The sequence below is a fragment of the Triticum dicoccoides genome, chromosome 1A (assembly GCF_002162155.2).
Source record: "Triticum dicoccoides isolate Atlit2015 ecotype Zavitan chromosome 1A, WEW_v2.0, whole genome shotgun sequence".
NCBI lineage: Eukaryota > Viridiplantae > Streptophyta > Magnoliopsida > Poales > Poaceae > Triticum > Triticum dicoccoides.
In genome coordinates this window covers 571,923,144-571,930,866 of record NC_041380.1, presented here as the reverse complement: position 1 = coordinate 571,930,866, position 7,723 = coordinate 571,923,144, and the positions used below count along the sequence as shown (strand labels likewise).

Below are 7,723 nucleotides of genomic sequence, written 5' to 3'. Positions count from 1 at the left end.
GCTATGAAGGTCTTTCATAAATTTTGACACAAACACTCATGTATACACGCATACGCTCACTCCCATGAATACTCACTCCCATGAATACACACACGCACACTCTACTCCTATTAGCACCTATGAGAGACTCAACCGGCATATCATCTTGAGATTTTACGAATTCACCGTAGGTGACTCGTAGTCGACTGGAACGTCTTCTCCCATTGAACGCGCATCGCTGAAAATCCTGAAATAAATCCAGGTTAAATGCGAGCACCAAGACTTGAACCCTGGTGGGCTGGGGATACCACTGTCCTCCTAACAATCTAACCACAAGTTGGTTGGCACCTCTTGCATTCTTGAGCACATTTTTTAGGGGAATTCTTGAGCACATATGGTAAGTTTTAGAACGTTGTGTTCATGTGGCCCACACAATTAAGGGAAGAAGGCCCAACACGAATAAGCCCTTTAGGTGCAACGATCATGGGCTATGCATCACACCTTAGTACTCCACCACGGAGCTCATTGCAAACTAAAATCTCAAGATTACCTTACAAAAAAAATCTCAAGACATTTTGAATGTTGATCATGTCCTAAATTTGAGATGGTAGGAACTGGAATTGACACAATCATAAAAAGTATGCCCTTCGCATCTTTCTCGGCGTCTCTGAAAACAAGCATTGATCTCATAGCTAGCATCCAATCATTCTGGCAGCTCCAAAACACATATGAGCAGGCAGCACCTCATCTCATGAAGTATGCCACTTAGAGGAAAGGGGCTCCTCCTGCCCCAGCTCCATTTCCATTGAAAATGAAAAACATGCCACTTACCGCACTTGAATTTTTTACATAATCCAGGAAATAATTGAAGGTACATCACAGCAACTTAGATTTAAATGGCCCATGGAAAACGCAAGCAACGACCGATCACGTCTAGGCATGCAAATTTGAAACCTTGAGGGTACCCTCCGACCCTCTTTAGTTCAACTAAATGAACTAAAATTTCATAATTTACTTCATTTTTGAAAGTTTAGTTCATTTGGTTGAACTAAGTAGGGTCGGAGGGTACCCTGAAGGTTCCTAATTTGCATCCCTAATCACAGCAACGACAGGTATGCGATCACTGTGTGTGCATTCACTGTTCACACTATCCAGTTATGGTATTCCGCGAGATAAAATCAGAAGTGAAGGACAGTGTTGGAGGCTGGTCAGAGAGCATCACTTATCCATTCCACAAATAGTGAAGAACATCGACAAATCAGTCACGCCAATAACCATGTGTAAAAGAGCAGGCTGCTATGAGAAACAGGAGAGAAAACGAAAAGAGGGTTAACAGGAGAGAAAATGTAACAGAACCAACTGTGCAGCTTGAAACCAGTTCATCACCGCCATTGTTACTGTTAAACACTTGAGCCCATAGTATATCCCAAATGCAAAGTTGACGTAACAGGCCTTAATCCCTCTCGAGACATAAAAGCACAGGGCAAGTGCAACAAATATACCTGGAATTAGAACTGGAAATATACATCATGTATTAAGAGGCTTCATGTTTCATGCTTGTGGAAACATGGGAGCTTTGAGTGTTTGCTGGAGAACCGCTTACGAAAAACAGAATATTTGGTCAGAGCAGTAGACATGACTCTAGTGCATCATTTCAGCAAAAATATTTTCACCAAACCAAACTCAACCATGGGAAATGAGGACGACTCAATTGTCCGGGCATCGTTATTGAATTTGTGATTTGACAGCTCCTACGATCTGCAGTCAGGCCAATCGTTGTAGCTGAACGAAAGCACATTGCCGTTACATACAAAATGATGGTTCCAAGCTAATTAATTTATGAGGTCTCCATCCGAACAACACTAGAACTCATACTGGAAAAAAAAATCACAATATTGAAGAAGAGAATGTTAGACCAGTGAACCGTTCCATGTCAGGTCGTATACTGAACGACGCGGAGATCACTCTCTATCCAGTTCCTGCTGAAAAGTATCGAGTAGAACTCTTGGATTCGGGGCTGGGCATGCCGCAACGATCCTGTCCAGCTCACACAGCGACAGCAGCGGTGGGCACGAAGATAAAAACTGGAACGGTAACTACTCTCTCTGTCCCATAATATAAGAGCGTTTTTAACACTAGCGTAGTGTTAAAAACGGAGGGAGTAGCTGACAAGGTTGACAGACTGGATACAGGTCCTCAGCTCCATAGCCAGTCAAGCTTAAGATAAGACATGAGGATTTCTGACCAGATGCAAGTGTGTGGACGCGATGGCGCTGTGAAAGCGCTTTTAAAACCCCTGGGACCTCAGCCAGCCGAGCTGAGCCTCCAGCGTTCCAGCCGAACTGAGCCTCCAGCGTTCCAGCCCACGCTTTATTCCCAGCTCACACACCACAGCATAACCATGCAACAGCTACAACAAAGGCTGCCGTTCTGTGCGATCCGGCGTAGCAAAGGTTCCCCACTCCCTCCTCCTCCTAATTGCTGTCGACTTTGTCTCAATTGCTGTGGGTGAGGCCGTCAGGCGTTAAACATTTCGGACAGTTTAACCCCTGTGCACTAAAAACTGGAATGGTTATCAGCATGAGTTCAACCTCTGTCCACATGAGTTCTCAACCTTTTTTTCCACTATTAGATAGTAATTTTGTGATTGTTAATCAGAGAAGGGTCACACAGTCCAACTCCATAGGTGAACATACTACCCACAGTGCTCATTTCTTCATGCTTTGCAGGTAACGGGGGGCTCATGTATGCCAATCAACCGGCGAGACGCACCATGATCCTGATACTGGCCCGGCTGGTCATTTCTGATGGAGTTGGCACTGCCACCTGCTCAACAGTCCCCGGTAACAGCACGGACATGCTCTCGTTGCTATATTTCAAGCGGGCCATCACCAACGATCCAAGGCAAGTCTTGGGCTCTTGGAACGCCAGCATTCCGCATTGCAAGTGGGAGGGGGTCAACTGCAGCCTCACACACCCAGGTCGCATCACGGAGCTGAACCTTGCCGAGCAAGGGTTGTCAGGTCCGATTTCCCCATCCCTTGGGAACCTGACGTTCCTTGAGACACTGGACCTATCCACAAATAGCTTCACTGGCGAGTTACCTCCACTCAACAGTCTCCATAGACTGCAAAAACTTTGGCTGAGTGAAAACTCTTTGCAAGGGATCATTCCAGCCACACTTACAAATAGTTCCAACCTAAATTCCTTATATCTATCTGGTAACTCCCTGATAGGTGAAATTCCCCTTAATATAGGCTTGCTTTCCAAATTATCAGAATTACAGATTGCCGAAAATAATCTCACCGGAACGATCCCACCAAGCCTGAAAAACATCAGCCAGTTAGAAGTAATCGATCTTGCAGATAATCAACTCATGGGTAGCATTCCTAATGAGATAGGGCAATTTCCGAATCTGGCAGTTTTATTACTTGGTGGTAATACCCTATCAGGTAGTATCCCAACAACCTTGCTTAATCAATCTTATCTGCAAATTTTAGACTTAAGTACCAATATGATAGGGAACACATTGCCACCTAATTTTGGTGATACCCTCCCGAGGCTCGCATGGCTCACATTGGACTATAACAAATTTGAAGGTCACATCCCAGCTTCGCTAGGTAATATTTCAGGGCTATCAACATTGGACCTATCATTCAACAAATTGACAGCTCAAGTTCCAAGTTCTCTTGGTAGGCTTGGAATGTTGAACGATCTAAACCTTCAGAATAATAAACTTGAAGCAAAGGATATTCAAAGCTGGGAATTCATAGATGCATTGAGCAATTGCACATCTCTGCAAGTTCTTGCAGTAGGTCAAAATCAGTTACAAGGAGCTATACCAAATTCTGTTAGCAACCTGTCAAGCAAACTTCAAATACTAACATTAGATAGAAACGACTTGTCAGGGACAATACCCACTAACATGGGGAATCTTAGTGGCTTAACATTACTAAACTTGCGTAGAAACAAGCTCAGCGGTTCCATTGAAGGATGGGTTGGAAAGCTGAAAAATCTAGCAATTTTAGTTCTTGAAGAGAATAACTTCACTGGCCCAATACCAAACTCTATCGGTAATCTTACTAAATTGATAAAGATCTATCTAGCAAGCAATGAGTTTGAAGGTCCGATACCCTCCAGTATGTGAAACTTCACCATGCTCACAAGGTTGAACCTTAGTTATAACAATCTACAGGGTAACATTCCTAGGGAGATCTTCCACACTGGCTCCACACTGACCATATGTGCATTATCCTACAATAACTTACAAGGAACAATACCTACAGAGTTCAGTAATCTTAGGCAGCTAGTTGAGCTGTATCTTTCATCCAACAAACTTTCTGGGGAAATTCCTAGTGCTTTAGGTGAGTGTCAAGAGCTGCAGATCCTCCAAATGGACCAGAATATTCTCACAGGGGATATTCCGGAGTCTTTGAGCAATCTGAAGAGCTTGGTGGTGCTCAACTTTTCACATAACAGTTTGTCTGGATCCATTCCGACATCAATAAGTGACCTGAAATATCTGAACCAGCTAGACCTCTCTTACAACCATATTCATGGAGAAGTACCAAGAAATGGGGTATTTGAAAATGTCACGGCTGTTTCTCTCGATGGGAATTCGGGACTTTGTGGTGGAGCAGTGGATCTTCGTATGCCCACTTGCTCTGCTATTTCTCAGAGAAAAGGAAGACTGTACTACTTGGTCAGAGTATGTATCCCTTTGGTTGGCTTCACATCACTCGTATTATTCGCTTACTTTGTACTCCTGGAGAGCAAGACGCCAAGAAGAACATACTTACTGTTGCTTTCTTTTGGCAAGCATTTTCCTAGAGTTACCTACAGGGATCTAGCTCAAGCTACACAGAGCTTTTCTGAGTCAAACCTGGTTGGGAGAGGAAGCTACGGTTCAGTATATAGAGGAAAGTTAACTCAAGCAAAAATACAAGTGGCTATTAAAGTTTTTGACCTCGATGTGAGATACGCAGACAAAAGTTTCATTTCAGAATGTGAGGTTTTGAGAAGTATTCGACATCGAAATCTTGTTTCTATCTTAACAGCATGCTCAACAATAGATAATGATGGTAACACTTTCAAAGCTCTAATTTATGAGTTCATGCCAAACGGGAATTTGGACACATGGTTACACACAAAATCTGCTGGCGAAGGTCCAAGGATTTTGAGCTTAGGGCAAAGAATAAGCATCACTGTTAATATCGCTGATGCATTGGCCTACCTGCACCATGATATCACAAGATCCATTGTCCATTGCGATTTGAAACCCAGCAATATCCTCCTGGACACTGATATGAATGCATATTTGGGTGACTTTGGCATTGCAAACCTCGTCCGTAATTCAAAGTCAACATCAGTTGGGCATTCAAGTTCAGCCTCAACTTCAGATGGCTCAATTGGATTGAAGGGAACTATAGGATATATTGCTCCAGGTATTCATCTCCACATCATATATTTGTGTGAGGCTTAATGTCTGAACATTGGCTTTTTAGATTTATATGGCACTAATCAGTTTCATTTTATATGTTTTCAGAGTATGCTCAAACTGGCCAAGCATCAACTTATGGGGACGTTTACAGTTTTGGAGTTGTTCTTCTAGAGATGCTGATAGATAAGAGACCAACAGACCCTATTTTTGACAATGAACTCAACATTGTCAATTTCGCAGAGAGGAACTCTCCAGATCAGATACTGCATATCATTGATGATCATCTCCAAGAAGAGTGCAAGGGATTCATTCGTGCAACAGCGGAAGCAGGAAACGTGGTATATCAGTGCTTGGTGTCCCTTGTGCAAGTAGCTCTGTCTTGTACCCGTCTGTTCCCAAGAGAACGAATGAACATGAGAGAAGTAGCCATGAAATTGCAGGCAGCCAGAACATCATATATATGTTGGAGCAAACAAACCAGAGCAAGCTATGCCACACTAGAGTGATTTGGCAAGTGAGATTGCACTTGTCACGATTAACTCATGCGATTTGCAATGTCCCATCGAGTTTGTATAAATCGAGTCGGTATTTTTTAATAAAGATAATTTGTATTGACTATTAATGCCGCATCGAGTCTATACAACCTTAAGAGCTCACACCCAGCCTCTATAAATCGTGTTGGTATGAATTCAATAAATTAGCCATGAGTAAAATGCGGACTTTGACACAATATTCTGCTATTAGTACAACTAGCAAGACTTGCGTCGCACTTTCAAGAGTTGAGAGGATGCTATTGCTACATACTGGTAGCTCTCATGAAGTTGCGTGATCTACTTCAGGACTGGGAGGACGATTTGACAGAAACTGGTGCTATGGAACAATCATCACAGGAAATAAACATTTTTTTTACAGCACTGAAATATATTTGTGCCAATACTTCTTGAAAGCAATACACTAGAAAAAGAAACCTTTAACAATGCACAGCACATCTATATTTATGTTTTACAAACTAAGCAGGACAGAAAGGGAGCCATATACTATTTAAGAGCACAAAAACAGAAATGAGCAGAAACTAGCAGCCCCGAAATATTGCAGATACATAAATGAAAATTACCAGTGAGCATAACTGAACACAGAATCTTCCTGAATCCTGGCCAAAAAGGATTTACCAGGAGCATGAGCAAAACACAAGCACTAACTACCTGTGGTGCTCCATATTGACAAAAAAAGACATGAAGTTTCAGCATGTTACACGCCAAGCATGAAAATTGCAGCCCGGTTTTTTACCAGAAATGTCTTATCACTATGCTTCAAACATGAAAATATACTTTAAGTTGAGTTCACCTTTTCCTCTACTCTAACATCCTGATTACTGGGCAATGCAAAAGATGAAAAAACAAAAGGTGATTTCAAGGTCTTTACATCTTATGAGTTATATCCGGAGAACATTTCAAGATTTTAGTTTATCTGAATCTTGTATAAGGAACTAGAAATGAACTAGTGCTCCTGAAAATAGCATATGAGACTATGTCACCATGACATGTAGCAGCTTGAAATAACATATTGGAAATTTGGAACTATAGGTCAGGAGGCCAGCGGCAACAACACCGTACTGAAAATGGGAACTAGTACTCCTGAAAATAGCGGCCATGCCACATAGTTGATTTAGGACGATTCTATAGTTATTTGAAGTACATTGCTCATATGCACATTTCCATTGGAAAAACACCACTTTTCAATCAATCGTCGGTGGCAAAAACCTGGCTGTATTAATGGAGCAATTTTTTTATTCCTACAACTATATACCACTATCCCTGTACCAGAAACTTGATGACACAGTTTCAAAAAAAATAAAAATTGATGACACTCCTGCTGAAGCCTATAGTTATAAATCCGTGAAAATCGCACTCAACTACCGATGTGGGACTAAAGAGATGCAATGTACTGCAGACTGCACAGTTCCTCTTACCCGTGTGGACGCCGGCGCCTCACACCGCCGCGAGCGCATCTCCCCCACGGCGATGGAAGGATGGGAAATTATCCCGTTCGCCGCCTGCGCGCGCTAGCTCCATATCCTCATCCTCCGTCTCCGGTCACCGGCAATCGATCTGCACCCTCGCCGCCTCCGCGCCAAGAGAAGGCATCGGCGCAGGAATCTGGCGAGAACTATTTGCTTATAAGTGTTGCCTGGGGAGAGATGAGGAGGCGGAGGGAGGGATGGGGCCGGCCGCCGTTGTGTTTGCGGTTGTTCCGGGAGGCTCGTCGGAGGGGATCGAAGACGAACAGGTCGACGACGAGTGTAGT

At 43.0% G+C, this 7,723-nt stretch overlaps 1 pseudogene; it reads left to right on the top strand.

Moving 5' to 3' along the window:
- The first annotated feature begins 2,118 nt into the window (after positions 1 to 2,118).
- LOC119291600 lies at positions 2,119 to 6,041 on the top strand (annotated as a pseudogene).
- Positions 6,042 to 7,723: the final 1,682 nt, after the last annotated feature.